At 41.5% G+C, this 19122-nt stretch overlaps 1 protein-coding gene across 1 annotated transcript in view; it reads left to right on the top strand.

The window, feature by feature from the left end:
* The window catches only part of SEMA3D (semaphorin 3D), a 191210-nt gene that overhangs the window by 86857 nt on the left and 85231 nt on the right, over positions 1 to 19122 (top strand). The window lies entirely within an intron of this gene.

The raw sequence follows: 19122 nt of genomic DNA on the forward strand, positions 1-19122 counted from the left end.
GTACACCATGACCTTCTTAGCATTGGATTCCCGGGCTCTTCCCAGCCATTTCTACTCTGCCTCCAGCCTCAGGTTTATCCCTTCTTCACTGTGCCTTCGCTCACACACCATGGTCTGCTTCCTCCTACGCTCCCTTTTACTCAAATATCCTTCTGCTTCTTTTCAAAATAAATAAGCTCTGTGCCTTTGCTAATGCTTCCTGGAATGCCATTTTTGCTCATCGTTTATCCAACTTTACTCTGGCTTTTGCGCTCCAAGGCTTCACCCTCTGGAGACTTCACTGCACTCTGTGTGCTTTGGAGCATTTTCTGTTATGCCCATGTCCCATGTCATCATTCAGTTGTAAATATACCCCTCTCCAAAGTATGCCATCATCCAATGAGGGGACAAGGTCTCCTGCACTACTGTGTCTCCTCTAGCACACAGCACAGTGACACACAACAGCGTGAAGTCATGTGTTTCTTTAATTTCTTTGGAGCGTCAGTTTTGTTATTTTTCCTGTTTTGAATGAGGAATCAACATATTGCTCTTACATATTAGCATACCCAGGCTTGGAATAAAATACACCTAACTTGCACTGATGAAAAATAAGGACAATACGGGTGTTTGGCTCAGGGATCAAGACCCCACTTGGGATGCTTGCCTCCTACATCAGGGTGCCCGGGTTCAAGACCAGGCTGCACTTCTCATTTCTGCTTCCTGTTAATGTTCACTCTGGAAGACAGTGGTAACGGCTCAAGTACTTAGACCTCAGACTCCCACATGGAGACCTGGGTTGAGTACTGTGCTCCTGGCGTTTGCCTGACTCAGCCTAACTGTGTTTGTTGCAGGTGTTAGGGGAGTGAACCAGCAGATGGGAATCCCTCTAACCATCTCTCACTCTCTGTCTCTCTGCCTTTTAAATGAATAGTTTTTTTTTTTTGAAATAAGGACATTTTTATATGATATAATAAGAATAATGTCCAGTTTGGGTGGCTTTGGAGATGGCAGTATCATCTGCTTGATGATGCTATCAAGGAGTCTGTTCTTTCTGTCTCGGTCTGCATTCTTGGTGTTGGCATTACCCTTAGGTTGGGAAAAATGATCGTCACTTACCAAGTGTCATCACTTATCAAGTGTTTTTTTGCAGAATCTCCTTTCCCTCCTATTGGCAGAACTGTGCCCATTCCAGTTCCTAAGCTTGGAAGGGGAGTGAGGTAGCTCGGACTCACCAGGGTCCTCTCACATGGATGGAATACCCGGGGGCCAGTCACAGTGGTGCCTGCCCTTACAGAGAGGGAAGAGAACTTGGGCATCCCTAACGAAGTAATGTGCTTGTGGGACTGACTTTTCAGTTTAAAATGAGTAACTAATGGCAAACAAAAATGGCTTCTCAGCCAATGAAGAAGAGTGTACTGCTTATTTGGGAAGAATTCTAAAGATTAGCGAATTCTACAAGGAAATTATCTGGACAAATTTATTTTTCTTTTAGGAAAAGTCTTGGAGAAGTCTTTATTGCCAGTAAAAATTCTTGAAATAGTCTATTTTGTCTACCCTGCATGGTAAAGATCGAGTGTTCTGCCCGCCTAGCACACTTTTTTTGCTTATTCAAGAGATCATTTACCTCAGTAAAAACTGTCGCTGATTTTTAATTTAATATAAGTTTTCTTGAAACCCAGTCTGCTGTACCTCTTTTCAATTTTGGTGATATTATATAAACTTTCTTCTTTTAACAGTGTGGATGGTTGGTGTTGGGGAGAAGTAGATTATAATTTAGTTAAAAAATTAAATGCTATATTACTATAGTGTTAATGTTCTGCATTATCCACTAATATTTAATGTATATAAAACATAGCTTTTCAAAAACAAATAGGTAGATACGGCTTAAGAATTACTGAATATGTTTATTAGCAAACATATGAACAATCCTGTTTTAATTGATTGGATTTTGTCAGTCTCTGGTTGAAACTAACGATATGCTATAGAAGTAAAACTTGGAATATTTTATAAAATGAACAGGACTTGAATATTTTCCTTCATCCTATTTCCTACAAAAATCCACTGAATGTCTACCGTTAGCTCTAAGGATCTTGTGATAAAACGGACTCAGATGTTGTCATTGTATACTAGTCAGGGGGGTAAGACACAAATACAAGATAAGTCAGAACACTGTCCAAAATGATGAGATAGACCACTGATCATGTGCAATCTGGGGAGGGGAAAAAATCATGTGTTCTATGTGTACTGAACTGGTTCAGGACTGTTGGTAAGATTTGCATTGTTGGAGAAATCCAAGATGGCGGAATAGGAAGGGAGCACATTGATATTCTTCGGCAAGACACAGGTTAATAGAAGTGGAGATACTGCAGGGTCAAGGAAGAGTAGGGGAAGAAACAGCAGAGGAAACTCTTCCGGGACTAGTGATTCACAGTGGACCTGCGTGGAGAGCGTGGGAGTCCAAGTTCGGGACACCAGCAGCAGACTCAACGCACCAGCGCTGGAACGCGAGGTGAGCCGAACCTCCATAGCCCGAGACACCAGCGGGCAAGGGGAAAGAGGAGGCTAGAGGGAACGAGGCTTGAAACTCCGTGGGGAAAAGTTCACCAGGCTAACTAGAAGAGAGAGAGGGAAAAAAAAAAGTGACCGAAACGGACACGAGTTTCTCTCTCTCCGCTCACCCCTCAAGGGCGAGCAAGACAAAGAGCAGGCGCCATTTTGGACATACGTCATAAGCAGGGCGACCTCAGGTCTGCACCGGCCCTGAGCCGAGCAGAAAAACCTGACTCTGGGGGGGTGAAATAACAGGAGATTAGCATCTAACTTGGCAACCCAGTGGGAGACTGCAGGAGAATTGGAGCCCACACCGAGGGCAGCAGAGATTCCCTGTGTGGTCCTTGGGAAAGAGCTTCCAATCTCTGGCTCCTGTGGGTATATCATTCGCCTGCTAACTACCTCCAATTACGTTCAGCTGTGCGGAATTACTTCCCTTTTGAATCAACAAAAGAAAGAGACATTTACCACACCTAACCTGGGAGTGTCATCTTGACACACCCTCAACCCTGAGGAACCAAACACAGCTCTCAGTCCACACCCATCTCAAGCCTCTAAGGCTCCACCAAAAGCAGACAGTCCACTTAATCTAGAGTCATAGTATAACAAGAAAAAAAAAACACCACAGTGAAGAAACCAAATATCTCCAACATGCCATACAACAAACGCAAAAACCGAGGTAACAAGAACAAGGAAGACACTATGACGCCCCCAAATGAAAAAGACACCCCAACTCAAGATTATGAAGATGATGAGATCGAAGAAATGCAAGAAGCGGATCTCAAAAAATTGATAAGAACATTAAGAAGTTCTCAAAAACAAATTCTTGAACTACAGAAATCCTTTAAGGACAAGATAGAAAATCTCTCTCGTGAAAGTGAAATATTAAGGAGGAATCAAAATGAAATGAAACAACTAGTGGAACAAGAAATGGTGATTGTGACGAGAAATCATAATGAAATGAAGAATTCAATAGATCAAATGACAAACACATTAGAGAGCCTTAAAAACAGAATGGGCGAAGCAGAAGAGAGAATATCAGACTTAGAAGACAGAGAACAGGAAAGGAAACAGGCAAACCAAAGAAAAGAAGAAGAAATTAGAAATCTAAAAAATATTGTCGGGAATCTACAGGATACTATTAAAAAACCCAACATTCGGGTTCTAGGAGTTCCTGAAGGCATGGAGAGGGAGAAAGGATTAGAAGGCATTTTCAGTGAGATACTAGCAGAAAATTTCCCAGGTTTGGAGAAGGACAGAGGCATCTTAGTACAGGAAGCTTATGGAACCCCTAATAAACATGACCAAAAGAGATCCTCACCACGACACGTCATAATCAAACTCACCACAGTGAAACATAAAGAAAAGATTCTAAAAGGTGCAAGAGAGAATCGTCAGATTACTCTCAGAGGATCTCCAATTAGACTCACAGCAGACTTCTCATCAGAAACCCTACAAGCTAGAAGGGAATGGCGAGACATAGCCCAGGTACTAAGAGAGAAAAACTGCCAGCCCAGAATATTATATCCTGCAAAGCTCTCATTTGTGAATGAAGGTGAAATTAAGACTTTTCATAGCAAACAGAAACTGAAAGAATTTGTTGCCACTCATCCTGCCCTGCAAAAGATGCTTAAAGATGTGTTACACACAGAAACACAGAAACATGCTCACCAATATGAAAGAAGGTAAAGGAAGGAAACCTCACAGCAAAAGATCACAGGAAGCTCAATTTCTCTTTGACATAGAATTAAACTCTGATGTACTGTTAGAGCAATGTGTTAAAGTAATCTATTATGTTCTCTTGATGTCTGTTAAATTCTAATTGTTCAAAAACAGCTGAATTTTTATTAAGAGCTATGGGTTATTTAACTATGTGCTTATTTTCAAAGACTTGAATAATCACCTTGTAACAATGATCAAATTTGGTCTATGTTATGTCATGATTTTAAGGAATCTTAGTTCAACCAGATATTTTGGATTTTGATATTGGTCTATTATGCTATGTTATATGTGCGTACATATTGTATGTCCACATGGGGAAATTTTATTAAGAGTTTTATTTTAAATGGCTTTTAGATAAGATTGTCCATAAATTTAAGCTGCTAAAATCAATCAAAGATACATTTTAATTTGTGTGACCTGAATCTGTGTATCATATGTTTTAAACTTGTTGGTAGAAAGAAACTAAAAACATTTTATATGGTTGTGCTTAAGTTTACTGGTTAAACAAACTACACCATGTTAGATATTTAAGAGGCGTTTTCAAATACATGATTCTTAAAATTTATAGAAGGCATTGGACCTTCTGGTAAATGTTTTATTAAGTTCTTATCTAAGGGTTGAAACGGTTTGCTAAGTATTCATGTAATATTGCTATTGTCAGCAAGTGATCTAGGACTTGCTCCCTCATTTCTCTATTCTAAGCCCAACTTGTTCTTTCATTTCTCTATTCTCTTCAAGGTAGGAAACTAATTCTATTATGAAGGAATCTGTAGGATGCACAATTTAATCTTTAGACCTTATAAGAGATGGCTAACATTTCTCTGTAATAGCATAGCCAAAATAAGAGCTTAAATAATAATCTCATAGCTAGATTCACATCGCCATCAGCGAAGTATACAGTAAGTAGAAAAAAAAAAACCTCCCTTTCAGACCAAAGGGAAAGGAAGTTTTAAAGTGAGAATATAATTTTCCTCATGGGCATTGTCTACCTTAGAAAAACTACTACAGAACATGCCTGTGACTATAGACTTGTAGTTCAGGCCACCGAAGATTAGAGATGGGACACGGGCACTCCCTTGACTTGCATCCTCTGGTCTGCTTTAACACAAACCAGGAGGAAAAGAAAGCTAGGCATCAGAAACAATGGGTGGCAGGCCTATTAATGGCTGATCTGTACAGTGATCTGCCCTCAAGGAGACCCAACAGGCCAGTCCACTGCAGTGGCTTTCAATGTGGTAAGTCTGGGCTTCAGCAGAAGTCAGCTTGTGAAGAGCCCTGGCAGCTCTGCCAAGAGTTGGGTCACTGGAAATGGACCTGCCCTGGAGTCGAAGGATGCCCAGGTCAGAGCCACAGATCTTATTGGCTCCAAGCTGAAAAGCCCTTCACTCAGCCCAACTTCCAAAGTGACCACTGCAGCTGAGGGTATGGTCAAGTAGGGTCAGCAACATTGCAGGCAGAACTGTAAATTTCTTGTTAGAGATGCCACCTGCCTTTACCTGGCCAGCTCTCCTCCCAGGCCAGCCAAGTAATGAAAGTCAACAGAGTGCCTTCCCCTAGGAGGTTCACACCTCCCTTAGGATATACCCCATGTGAAGAGATAGATAGGTCTGGGCCTCTTAACTTACAAGGACTAAAGCCCACCAGATTATTATCAAGCCCCTTCTATCAGGTTCTATTTGCCTCTCAATCAGAAAACTTAATTGTAGCTTAGACAGCACCTTTCTTAGCTCCTCTAATAATGACTCTGTCCTTTGTTCTAGGCCCTGTCTAGTCCACTTGGGCCTCATTCCTTTGTAATCATAACCTCTACTCTACCACCAATGGCTCTACTCCCAACCTGTGTGTACTGATGGTCCTCTTCCCCACTTAATGCTGTATAATTGTTCAGACCTGGTAAATGCCACTCTTAGGATCATTGGTTACTATCCTCACCCTGTCTTTTATGACCTTGTCTAAATATGATCAGAGTCAGCAAACTTGGAAGGCTTCCATAGCCTTGGCAACTCATGACGACAGCCTAGGGTGGTTACTGGTGCCATAAACTAGAGTGTCAATTTGTTGGGTCAACAACAGGAGCCACTGTGCGCTTGCTCTTCATGTGGGATCTCTGCCCTTAATGTACTGTACATTTTGATTTAATGCTATAACTAGTACTCAAACAGTATGTTTCACTTTGTGTTTCTATGTGGGTGCAAACTGTTGAAATCTTTACTTAATGTATACTAAATTGATCTTCTGTATATAAAGAGAAAAAAAAAAGATTTGCATTGTTGTTAACTGATTAATTTACAGTGGTTTGCATTTGAATTTGGATCTTAGAGTTGTCTCCTTGTTGCTCAGTTAGGATGGGAGGAAGGTGTTTGAGAACGGGAGCAGAAGGGGATTTTCCCTCTTCTGTGTATACATTTTTCATCATTTATGTTCATCTGAATTTTCCTGTCCCAGCCCTTAACATGTTACCCCATCTCTAGAAAATAACTTTGGAAAGGCTTTGGAAAGGGTAACCAAGTATGGATGGGCACTGACACATATGTGTCAGTCATTTATGAGTGATGCCTTTGAAGCACATTAAATATAAACATAATAATGAAAGTATTTTACATTCGTACACTGTGTTTAAGGACCTATGGTTCCTAAACAATGTTTCTAAACTACAGGATATCTATAACTTTACGACAAGTGAATATTCCCTTCCTCAGCCTGCTTTAAGTACTCCTAGCAATAATTCCAATAAAATCCAGAAGCTTCTCTCTGTGAGGTTCAGGGGTCTTAGGTACAAGCTGCAAACCTCTCTCATCTCCTTCATACTCTTCTGTCTTAATGGAGTCAAAGTTGGCAGTAAAGAAAATATCTGATACTCTCCGCTCATGTCATTTAGTTGGACTTCTGAGTGGATGAATTGTTGGGATCCTTCCATCTGAAAATGTTCCGTATTTGGAAACAGTTCAAATCAGCATGGGCAGAATGAATCTCTAGCCCAGGACAGAGGTAGCAGCTCACAAAGGGATGATTGATAAACCAGATACTACTGCTTTTGTATGCACACTATTCACACATTTGAGAGAGTGAGAGAGATCTTCCATCCACTAGTTGACATGACCACTACTGGGACTGGGCAGGGCTGGGACAAATTCCAGGAGAAAGGAGTATATGCCAGGTCTCCCATGTGAGTGTAGAAGCCTAAGCAAGTGGGCCATCCTCTTCTACCACTGCTTTCCTAGGTGCAGTAGCAGGGAGCCGGGACTTGAACCTGAAACCTCACGGGATGCCAGAGTGGCAGGCAGTGGCTTAAGCAATAGCGCTACAATGCTGGCCCCTCTTTTTTTCTCTTTTGGGTGGTGACAGCTAGCATGTCAACTGATAAATAATAAAGTTTCTTTGATACTGGCATTACTCTGTATTTTATCTACTAATCTAACAGTGAACGTTGGTGATGAGACAGCTTTACTTTGTTTCCTACAACCCTTTTCAGTCCACCCTGTGGCACTGGTCTCCTGGGTCTGACTCCAACAGGGCATGGTTTTTGAAATCAACCGTAGTACAGACAGTTGTTATCTGCAAATGAAGAAATCCAATCTACTGCCATGACATTCCCAACTTCATTTATAATTGAACTCCTACTCTGTCTGCCCGTCCCGGCTTGGGCCTGCCCTGTGAGGGGAGGGTCCTGTAGCAGGGAGGAGTCTGATTCTTCTCTGTGGCCACCCCCAGGTCCTGCTCCCCACCCCCTGCCTCATGGCTTAAAGACATTGGACAGTCCCTTTACGGTCAGATAGGGAGGAAAGGGGGAGAGAAGGCAGGGATTGAGAGAAGTGTCAGCCTTCTGGCTCGGCAGACACTGAGAATGGACTTTTCTCTGATGGGCACCTCTGTGAGCGAGGTGCTTCCCCTGGCTGGACCCTCTCCCCTGCAGTTCTCTGCATAGGGGTGACTGCATGTCTCCTCCGACTGGAGCACCCTCATTCTTTATCCTGAGACAGAGCCCAAGACCTCCAGGTGATCTTGGCTGAAATCTTCTCACTCAGCCCTCTTAGATAGCAGGAGGGTGACTTCATTGACAACATATTTTTGAGTGTGGCTCACATCTGTTCCATGGGAAGCCATTCTGTGCTTTTCCCTGGACGCGTTCTGGAAGCGTGGGCTGGATTCAGGTCAGCCATCAGGCTACCTTTGTTTTCCCCGCAGCTTGTCAGTCTCTCGCCCTTCAGGAATTGGTCCACACTGTCCCACGAAAACTGTGTTCAACAGCACGGGTTTCTTGAGGTTCCATCCATACTTTAGTGCCCACTCTGCATTTCTGGGGGTTGTGGACCTTGTAATACAACTGTTTCAGGAGTGAATCTGTCTCTCAATGGGAAGGAAAGAACTTTCCAAACCCAACCGCCAACGATTTTGTAACTTGGACTTGGGTGAAGTTGTCTTAAATGATACTTGACCACCTACTTTGAAAATGTTTTCATCTTGAGGTAGCACCTTAATTTGAATTTGGCCTCAGTTAAAACTTCCCTTTTGACATCATTCTGTTCTTTTATGGCCATGAAATAAGATCTCCAAAAAATGTCCTTTTACCTCTAAATGTCATGGATGAACTCATTCTATGTCATTCTTGAACTATTCACATTAGGACCACAGGAGTAAACAAACAAAGAATGTTAATATTCTTATTAATAGTGTTTACTTTTTAGATATGAATAGTCTCAATCAAAACATTGTAGGTTTTATCTTATTGCTCATACTTTCAGTAGTATTTCTCATGGATTTCAACAAAGCTATGATCAAGAATCTAGGTAAAAGAGAGTAAAGAAAGCAATTGACCCACTTTTAAACAGTCTTCAAAATTAATCCTCAAATTATTTACTTTCATTTTGACATAATTATTATAATTATCTTTTTCTGCTAGGCTAATTTGAAGATCATCACTTGTGAAACTTAGGTATAAAATGTTGAAATAATTGCTATGCAATTAAGCACAGCATACAATTTTTTAAGATTTATTTTATTTATTTAAAAAAACAGAGTTAAAGAGAGAGGTAGAGTCAGAGAGAGGGGTCTTCGATCTACTGGTTCACTCCCCAAATGACCACAAAGGCCAGAGCTGAGCAGATGCGAAGCCAGGGGCCTGGAGCTTCTTGCGGGTCACCCATGTGGGTGCAAGGGCCAAGGACTTGAGCCATCCTCCACTGTTTTCCCAGGCACATTAGCAGGAAGCTGGATTGGAAGTAGAGCAGCCGGAACCCATATGGGATGCAGCGCTGCAGATCAGGGCTTTAACCCCCTGCGCCACAGCCCTGGCCCCTACTTACAATGTTTAAGTAAACCGTGGACGGAGTATGCAACTGTGGTCCCATGAGCCTGTAATAGAACTGAGACCTTCCTATTGTTGGTGTTTTTACTGTACTTCTTCAATGTCTGGATACAGAAAATACTTAGCAGTGTGTTCACAGCTGATGGACTTCAGTACAGTTACATGATGTACAGCAGATTGATTAGCCAGGGGCATGGGCTATGCTGTTACTGTAAACCGAGATAAGTAACAGGCTGTGCCTCTAAGGTTGTGCAGGTCACTCTGTGACGTTCATGTGGCAATGAAGTAGCCTAACAGTGCGTTTCTAAGAAAATATCCTCATGGCCAAGTAACACATAACTGTAAGAATCAAAAGTAAGTATCTTCCTCACCTGTACCCAACAGAAACCTATTAGTTAAACCACTTCCTATTGTTTGCTGGGAAATGAGAATAATATTTGAATGCTTTATGTCACAAGCTACTTACATTTGTTTTTGATATAATAACACTTTATATATTTAAAATTTGTTTTATGTAAAAAAAAATCTGGATAAAAAGAAAGGTTTCCTATAGCTTTAAAAATGAGAAAATAATATATCAAAACCGTATGTGAATTTCATAGCTTACCTATGACAACTCCATATTTTTATGTAAGACCCTGAGGTGGTTTCATTTCACTTGTCTAAAATAAAATCAAGATCCTCACATTACTTTTGCCAAAAAATAAAAATTGTTCAAAAGAAAACCAGACAAAATTTAAAGATAAAATGCTTAAGCTACAACTTAGACATTATTATAAGACTGGCTTTTTAAAATTAAAATGTAAAGCAGTGCCAGATTTATAAGTGTGTGAGCTGTTTTCCTTCCTCTTTGCAATGGTAATGGAAATTTTGTATTTTTGTCCAGATTGAATATGAAAATTGGGTTGTAAAATGAAAATGTGATGATAAAACTACTCAAATTACTTGAAATACATCAAACTGCTCGTGTCAGTCAGAGAAATAAGTTTTAAACTTTACATATATATAATATCACATGGAATATTTAAACACCCGTTTTCACCAAACATGAAAAGGGGCTTTGTTATTTGCTTTTATTTAAGGAAGTCTAAAACAAGAGAGTTTTCATGCTGAGGGTTCTGCTCTTGCTTTCTGTTTCATTGAGCATAAGCAGAAAGTCTCTCACAGATCAGAATGACCTTCTGGCTCCAGTTCTGTTAACCCATTCTGTGGCCAAGCAAGACATTCCCATCTCACAGTTACCCTGTAAGTCTAGTATGTGGGGCACAAAAATGGAGATAAATATACTTCTCCCCTGAAATCGAGTTATTGGTCAAAAAGAGAGCCACCCTTGTACTCACATGTGATATCTGAAATTGAGAAAATATAAGCACTTGGAAAGCATGTGTGCATCCCCAAAGTGAACTTCGGGGTGAAGGGGCCCTGCTTAGTTGCACAGAGATTGATCTGTTCCTCCTGCCTGCACAGCACATGCTGCTGCCGTGGAGTCGCCGACGGAAAACAAAAGCCTCCTTCAGGGCCCTGCTGCCTTCGCAGCCCGGACACTGACACGCAGGTCCCATCTGGTCCCTGGAGGCGCTGTCCAGAGGTCGGCGGGCTGCTCTGGCTCTGCTAAAACTCTGACACCAACGTCTTCTCCAGGCCCAGTGCTAGGGGAAGCTGCAGGTCCCTCTCATGAATGACTGGGTGCTCACTCGGCCTGTGAGACGGTGCAGGTGCTGGGAGGGAAGGCAGAAGCAGCGCTGTCCCTGGACGCTGGAACTCGGTGGTCACTGACCTGCAGGGGGTCATGGACCCCTTTAGGAATCCAATGTAAGCCATGCACAGTGCCCCTCATCAAGTACCGAAATCCATGGGTGGTAGCAGCTGATCAACCTGCTTGAGGATTTCCTAGAATTCCTTTTAATTTGCTTGTTACATTAGCATTTCTCCTTCTCTCTGGTCTGATATATTTGCAGAGGGGCCCCTGGGTTCCTGGCACCCTTCCAGATGCCGGGAAGACAGTGGGAAATGGAACAGGATGGAACTCTGTCCTCCTGGTGCCGTTGGTAGAGAAGAAAAAAGGACACATAAAATATCACTTGTTGAAAAATTTTAAAAGTGTGGTGGTATCCCTGGAAAGCTGCTTCTGATTGGTTACCAGGAAAGGCCTTTCTGGGGGCTGATATGAAGACTGGCATTTGTTTATAGTAAGGTCTAATCCAGAGGCAGCCCAGGGCCTTTCAGGTAGAGCACGCTTCTCCTGAGGTCGAGTAAAGAGGAGATACTACACGCATCTCCAGCATTAGGGGGCGTATGGCCAGGACCCAGTAAATGCTAGCCATGTTTTGTTCAACTGGGTATCAGCTTAGCAGAGATCATGTTCTGCGTTTTAAGACTGGGCTCCTGAGATTCACAGTTACCTACAGACTCACGATTTCTGATTCTACGGCATTTCATTGATCTTTACGTCTAGAAAAAGAAAAAACACACTAAATTTCCCTCTTAAAAAGAAAGTGCTAGATGGGTATGGTGAGCACAGTTGTAACAAGGTAAACATAACAAGGTAAACGTGTTTGTTGCAAGAAAGCTAAAATGCAAAAGGGGTTTGAGCCGAGTTCAGGGAAAGGCTTGGCGACATCTGTCACTCAAGGCTTCATGAGGCAGTCCTGGGACAGAGCCCTGTAGACTCTGACCGGAGCCCAGCTTCTGTCTTACTGTACATTCTCTTGCAAAATTTGTGGCTCTGCCTGCACATGTAAATTTTCTTTTTTTATTCAAGAACTTAACTTTTCCATCTGTAAAAGTTTCTACCTAGGCCGGTTTTGGTTGTGCAAGCATTACCATTATCTTTGGAACTTCTGTCATTATTATTTTTAACTTTAAAAATTTATTTATTTGAGAGGGAGGGTGCAAAGGAGAGAGAAAGAACAAGAGGTCCTATCTCCTGGTTCACACCCCAGACACCTGCAGCCAAAGCTGCTAACTCAGTCCAGCTCTACTACAAGGCTGGAAGAAACCCAGTAACTGGAGTCACACCCCTGCTTCCCAGGGTCCGCGATAGCCAGAAGGTGGGTCAGGAGCTAGAGCCCGGTATCAAACCCAGAAGGTAGAGACAGGACCTAGAGCCTGGTATCAAACCCAGAAGGTAGAGACAGGAGCTAGAGCCAGGTATCAAGCCCGGTTCTCTGATACAGGACGCAGGCATCTTAACTGCTAGACTAACTGCCCACCTGTGACCTTGTTTTACAATACTTCATTCCTCAAGTTCAGCTTTCCTGCCTCTCCCTGTCCTTGGCTTGTTGTTGAAATCCTTGTGCCCTGTGGTATATGGAGTGACTTTTCCCCGACTTCTTTATTGCCATTCAGAAACTTGTATCCTGTTCCTTTACAGAGACGGGCACTGTCTCGAGGGGTCTGAATTTTTGTCTTTAATTAGGTTTTATGAATAAATTGCAACTTCCTCTTTTGCATCCTCTTAGTTGTTTTGGCAGTTCTGAATTAGGACAAAGGGCATTTGATTGACCTTGCACTTGCTAACTTGAGTCAATTAAACTGCTTCTCCAAAGATGGAACAAAGAACAGACATAAATAGAATTTCCTTCGGATGTTGTTATAAGGCCTTATCATTATTTGAATGTTTCTGTAACTTGTTTAACATTAAATATTTTAAATTGCAGTGTCTGGCATTTTCACTTTAAAAAATGATAACAGCTAATGAATTATATAAATTCTGAATGAAATAATTGTATTTTATTTGTGAGTTTTTGACGAATTTGAGTGAAGTCAAAATGCTCAAACACAAAAATTGTTGTGGATTTTGTAAAGAATAAGCAAATAAGATAACTAGAATGCCTGTTGTATTTTTAAATTTAGGTACTGTGTTTTCACAGGAAAGTTATTGTTTCTTTTATATGTGTTTAAGGTATAATTTTATGGCTTATGAGCACGTATTAGGAGAGACCGAAGAGTTTTCATCATGTTAGAATGATCTCTTCTCATCCTAATGTCCTATATTCTATAACTTTAAAAGTAAAAAAAAAATCCACACACATACACAAATTGTTAGAGGTTAATATTTGATCTTTTCCAATGTGGCATGAAAAAATTAATTCCTTGGAAGTAATAAACTATAAAGGCAATATAAACATACTAACTTGGTTTAGTCAGTAAATTGGGGAGCAGCTTATCAAACATACTTTGTTTGTAATGTTAACCCACAAATTATCACTTCCAAGTGAAGACAGCTTATACATTTGCTTCCTTCTGTTTCCTAGTTTTCTGTTATCAAGAGGTCTGTAAGAATTAGCACTCAAAACCGACTTGCAAACACTAATTGTTTAATAGTGGTTCAATTAGTTCTCATATCCTGGATAATTAAGCTGAGAGTAGATCCTGGGCTCATTGGGGTCCCCAGGAAAGATCTCCATTTGATTTCTGTCTGCCTGCCCACATGCAGAGAGAACAAAAGCAGGCTTTCTATGGACTTGGAACCCTTGATTATCAAAGCTCCGTGGTCTCAAAGTCCACGACAGTCAAAATGGTAACCTTAAAATCTGTACACCGTGCACGGTTAATTAAGAGCTAATGTTCTGTGAGAATATTTCAGGGCAATTAAAACAGTTATGCAAGTGGTATCTCTACTTCTGGTGTGGCCCTTTGATGGATGGAAGAAAAATATCCATGGATGGCTTTCGAAGGGAGTAGTAGCACAGCTGCATCAACTTTTAGAAACAGGAGTAAATGCTTTGTTGTGCCCTGCTTAATGCAGCTTTCAATGTGTCAAGATTCTGTGTGTGTAAAGTGCTAAACTGTAAGAAGTGAGGTGTGGCATTTGATTGCCAATAAATTCAAAAAGCAGTGATGATATTAATAATCAATCCCCAAACTGTTCCCATGACCTAGGATCGAGAGGACGGACTTGTAATACATATTGTGTAGAATGTATTGTTGGTTGTATGGTGTGGGTCTGTTTTTAAGAGGAGGGCAGTGTCAAGGTAGACTGGGCTATTGAAGTCATCTGAAGTTCTCAAATACCTCTTGGACTTTTGTAGAAACCACGTTGAGACTTGAGACTGTATGAAAGCAGTATTCACCATCAGAATTAGCATATCTCTATTTGGTGTCTCTCTGTCTCTCTCTTTCTCCCTCTCCTACTGCTCACTCCCATCATACTCCCCTGCACATACACACAATTACATTAGAAAAATGTGGAAGTATAGTGGAATGCTAGTTTATATATTTGTGCATTGTATGTATTGCAAATTCTGTCAGTTCAAAGGGCTGAGAAACAAAACTTTTACTTGAACATATTTGTGCCAAGTGTGTTTTATTCTGTTTCTCCCTTTGTTGCTTTTTGATTGAATTATAGAAAAAAAAAAAGTGCCTTTCCAATTATGAATCAAAAGGTAGACCTTTATTCTAATGACTAGGTGACAAGTGGATGGAGGAGAGAGAAATGTTTTTCCATCCAGTGGAAAATCCTACCATGAATCAATGAAAATGATATCCTGTAAATCTTGACACAATACCAATGACTTTCTTTTCTTTCTAAGTAAGTGTGAAGATTCTGGAACACAGTAAGAAATCCCATAGATTTTTTAAGGTAATTCTGTTTGTGATTCCTAGATTCTTGACATCATTGTGTCAAAATAAGCCAATATATAATCTCAATAAGGCCCTGTTTTTGAAGGCTTCAACTTTAAGAGGCAATATTTTCTTTGTGATACTGTCTCAGAATCCTGGTGCCAAGATACAAAGATAATTTCTATTTTTATCAGATATTGACATTGAGAGATTGAAGGTGAATGATGAAAAGATAAAATACTTTGGGAGAAAATTTATAGAGATTAAAATATTTACAAAAATTGGTTTTGGAGTTCACCAGATTCTCATTGCGTCTCTTTACCCAGTGTTTGCCTCCTGGCGAACAAGCCAATGCTCTGATACTTACAGCTAGTTTATTACTTTAACAGCTAGAATGATACAACTGAAATTGCAATTACAGCATCAATAACTGATAACATTAGAACATCTTGAGAAATTTCTAGTCCTTTGCAAAAAGGAGTAAAAAGTGCCATTGCTGGTTTCATGGGGTGTCTCTAAGACAGAGTTGAAACAATAAACTTTACCAAACTATCGCCATTAGAGCGGAAGCTATGAAGAGCAAGTCTTTTAAAACAAGGGTTCAAGTACAGGGACCGCTGAAGCCCTTGTTACCACCGAGCCCTCCCTAGGCTCCCTGGGTGCAGCGCCTCCCTGCTGTCCATTCTCTTTCTCTGCATCTCCCATAGAAATGTAGTTGCTCCTGTGTTTGCCAGGCTGTCTTCCTGGCTGAGATCTGAGCGCTGCACGTGGCCTGGCGTGCAGAACATCCCGCCTGACCATTTCTCACGAGCGAGTGAGGACTGCTCACTTTGAGACTTTCATTTCCATTGCAAAAACGATATGATTGCTTCCCCTTGTGCTATTCGTTCCTCCCTCCTTCCCTTCCTCCCTTTGGAGGGGAGAGAGACACAGATTCCCATCTACTGGTTCAGTCCCCAAATGCTTGCGAAGGCCAACTGAAGTCAGAAGCCTGGAACTCCACCTGGTCTCCTACCTGGACAACAGGGACCTAACTACTTGAGCCATTACCACTGCCTCCCAGGGGTTTCCAGTAGCAAGAAGCTGACATAAGGAGCCAGTCAGGACTTGAACCCAGGCTCTCACATTCAGGACGTGGGCGTCTAACTTTAGACCTAACACGTGCCCTGTCTTTCTGTAAATAACTCCCTACTTTTAGAGCATCAATTAAGATGTTCAAACTCCATTCTTTTAGGTTATCATTTTATTTGTACATGTTTTTATTTATCTGAAAGGCAGAGAGGGTGGAGGAGAGAGAAATATTTTTCCATCCAGTGGTCCACTCCCCAAATGTGGTCCACTCCCCGTCTGGTCTCCCACCTGGGAGGCAGTACCCAAGTACCTGAGCTATCACCTGTTTCCTTCCAGGTTCTGCATCACCAAGAAGCTGGATGGGAGTGTCTTAACTGCTAAGCCCAGTGCTTCTCCCAAGCTAAGTTGTGGAGGCATCATTTATGTCATAATTTACTTGAACTGAGTCACCCAATGCATTGTTTGAGGTTAAAAAAAAAAACAAAAAAAACTTGTGAGGATCATTTCCCTGTATATGACTTATTTACTTGATATTATAGAGTTGTATATTTTCTCTAATGCTAACATCAGTAAGATCTTTAATGCCAAATATATAAATACTTCTCCTAAATGTTTTCTGAAATGTGACTAAATTGACCATCATCTAAAATACGAAAGAACAGGATCTTGTATATCAAAATGACTCAAAAAATATTAATCTGGACTAGAGAGCAAATAAAATGAGTTAAGGATGGAACCGCCTGGCAGATCAGGGGTCTGTATTCTGCACACTGTTTCTGGGCCAATGGTATAAAGTTGTCCTTTTGAAAGTCTCTATTGTGAAATAGGTCATGAGTCAGCAGAAATTGCACTTCAGTTTTGAAAGGTGAAAAAGTTCTAGAAGATTCTTCTTGCAGCAGTGTGAGTGCACTTAACATAACTGAATCGTGCACTGAAAATGGTTACGATGGCACATTTTGTTACATGTATTTCACCACAATTAAAAATAATAATGAACATAGACTCAGTAAGAAAAAAGTGAGAGAATATCTTGAGCTCAAAGGCTCACATGTGAAGCAAAGTCTCCATCAATGCAAGATGGTATTTTTTTTTTTTTTTTTTTTGACAGGCAGAGTTAGACAGTGAGAGAGAGAGACAGAGAGAAAGGTCTTCCTTTTTCCGTTGGTTCACTCCCCAAATGGCCGCTGCGGCCGGCGTGCCGCGCCAATCTGAAGCCAGGAGCCAGGTACTTCCTCCTGGTCTCCCACACGGGTGCAGGGCCCAAGCACTTGGGCCATCCTCCACTGCCTTCCCGGGCCACAGCAGAGAGCTGGACTGAAAAGGAGCAACTGGGACAGGATCCAGCGCCTCAACCGGGACTAGAATCTGGGGTGCCAGTGCCGCAGGCGAAGGATTAGCCTAGTGAGCCGCGGTGCTGGCCTCAAGATGTTATTTTTAAAGGAAAGAGAAAGAATACTCAGTCTGCTATTTTGCCTTTTTTTTAAAAAAAATTGTTTATTTGAAAGGCAGAGTTACAGAGGCAGAGAGAGAGAGAGAGAGAGAGAGAGAGAGAGAGAGAGAGAGAGATCTTCCATCCTGGTTCACTACCCAAATGGCCGCATAGGCTGGAGCTGGGCTGATCTGAAGCCAGGAGCCAGGCGCTTCTTCCTGGTCTCCTACACAGGTGCAGGGGCCCAAGCACTTGGGCCACCTTCTGCTTTCCCAGGCCATAGCAGAGAGCTGGGTCAGAAGTGGAGCCCATATGAGATGCTGGCACTGTAGGCGGCAGCTTTACCCGCTGCGCCACAGTTCTGGCCCTTTTGCTTCTAATAGTTAAAAACAAACGTCCAAGTTTCCTGCCAGCTGAAGTGCTGTATTTTAATTATTCATTTACAGGATGTCAGGGATCTGGGTTCTTTACTGTCTGTTGTTAATTTGTCTGTGTATGATCCATTTTAATACATCTATTTATAGATCTATACAATTTATGAATTTTAAATCATGTATTAAACACTTGAAAATTCACCATCCAGAACAAAATCTAAGATCTACGAACTAAGCCTGTTTCTGACCGCCAGCTCATTGCTGGTCCCCTTCCTGGGTAATCATTTTTTTCTGAATGCATTTACGTATACATGTGAAATATGTCTGTCGTATCTTAGTTGTCTTTATTCTGAGGAATGTGCTGCTTGGATCTGCAGACATGTCCTGTTTTCACCCGGCTGTGGATTCCTGAGATCCATCCATAGTGCTCTTCATTCCCGCAGGTCACTGATGTTAACGGCCGTATTCAAAGTTCTGTGAAAGTGCCATCCAGCTGTTCTGTGGGCATCACTGATCCCACTGCTGGCTCAAACACCCCGCCTGTATATACCTTTGGGTTGTAATTTATGGGTTGTTGTAAATGAAAACAAAATGTGCTTCATTTTAAAACCTCAGTAATTTCATTGTATTTGTGTTATGAGGATTTTGAGTGCTAATCTGTGTTCTTCCTATTCAGTGATAATTAAAGCCTCCAATGTCACTATAAAGATAATATCTTCTAACCCCTTTGTTAATTTCAGGTTTAACAAGTCTCGTTCTGTGTATGTCCTCAGGATATTTTCTTTTCTCCTTCACCCATTAAAGCTTTTTCTGCTAACACTGGTGGGAAGCATAATAAAAGTCTGTCAGGAGCTCCTGGAGTATGCATTTTAAGCAGCTAGGATCTCGATTTTCTTGTTTTTTCTTGCCTACAGCTGAGCAGAGAGACTTCGTTCTGTAAACTAAGGGAGCAATGGAGCTGCTTGAGCCTTATTTTGCAAAAGCTTCTTGACAGAATTCGTAAACGTTGTTTAAAAACAAATCCTTTCTGATGCAGTCATGACTTCTGAGAATAATTCAATGCTACCATCCAAGGAACTTGGTGCCCTGGGCCTCAGCCGAATGCCCAGAGAACATGCTTTATGCGT

This window comes from Lepus europaeus, chromosome 20 (genome assembly GCF_033115175.1).
Source record: "Lepus europaeus isolate LE1 chromosome 20, mLepTim1.pri, whole genome shotgun sequence".
NCBI lineage: Eukaryota > Metazoa > Chordata > Mammalia > Lagomorpha > Leporidae > Lepus > Lepus europaeus.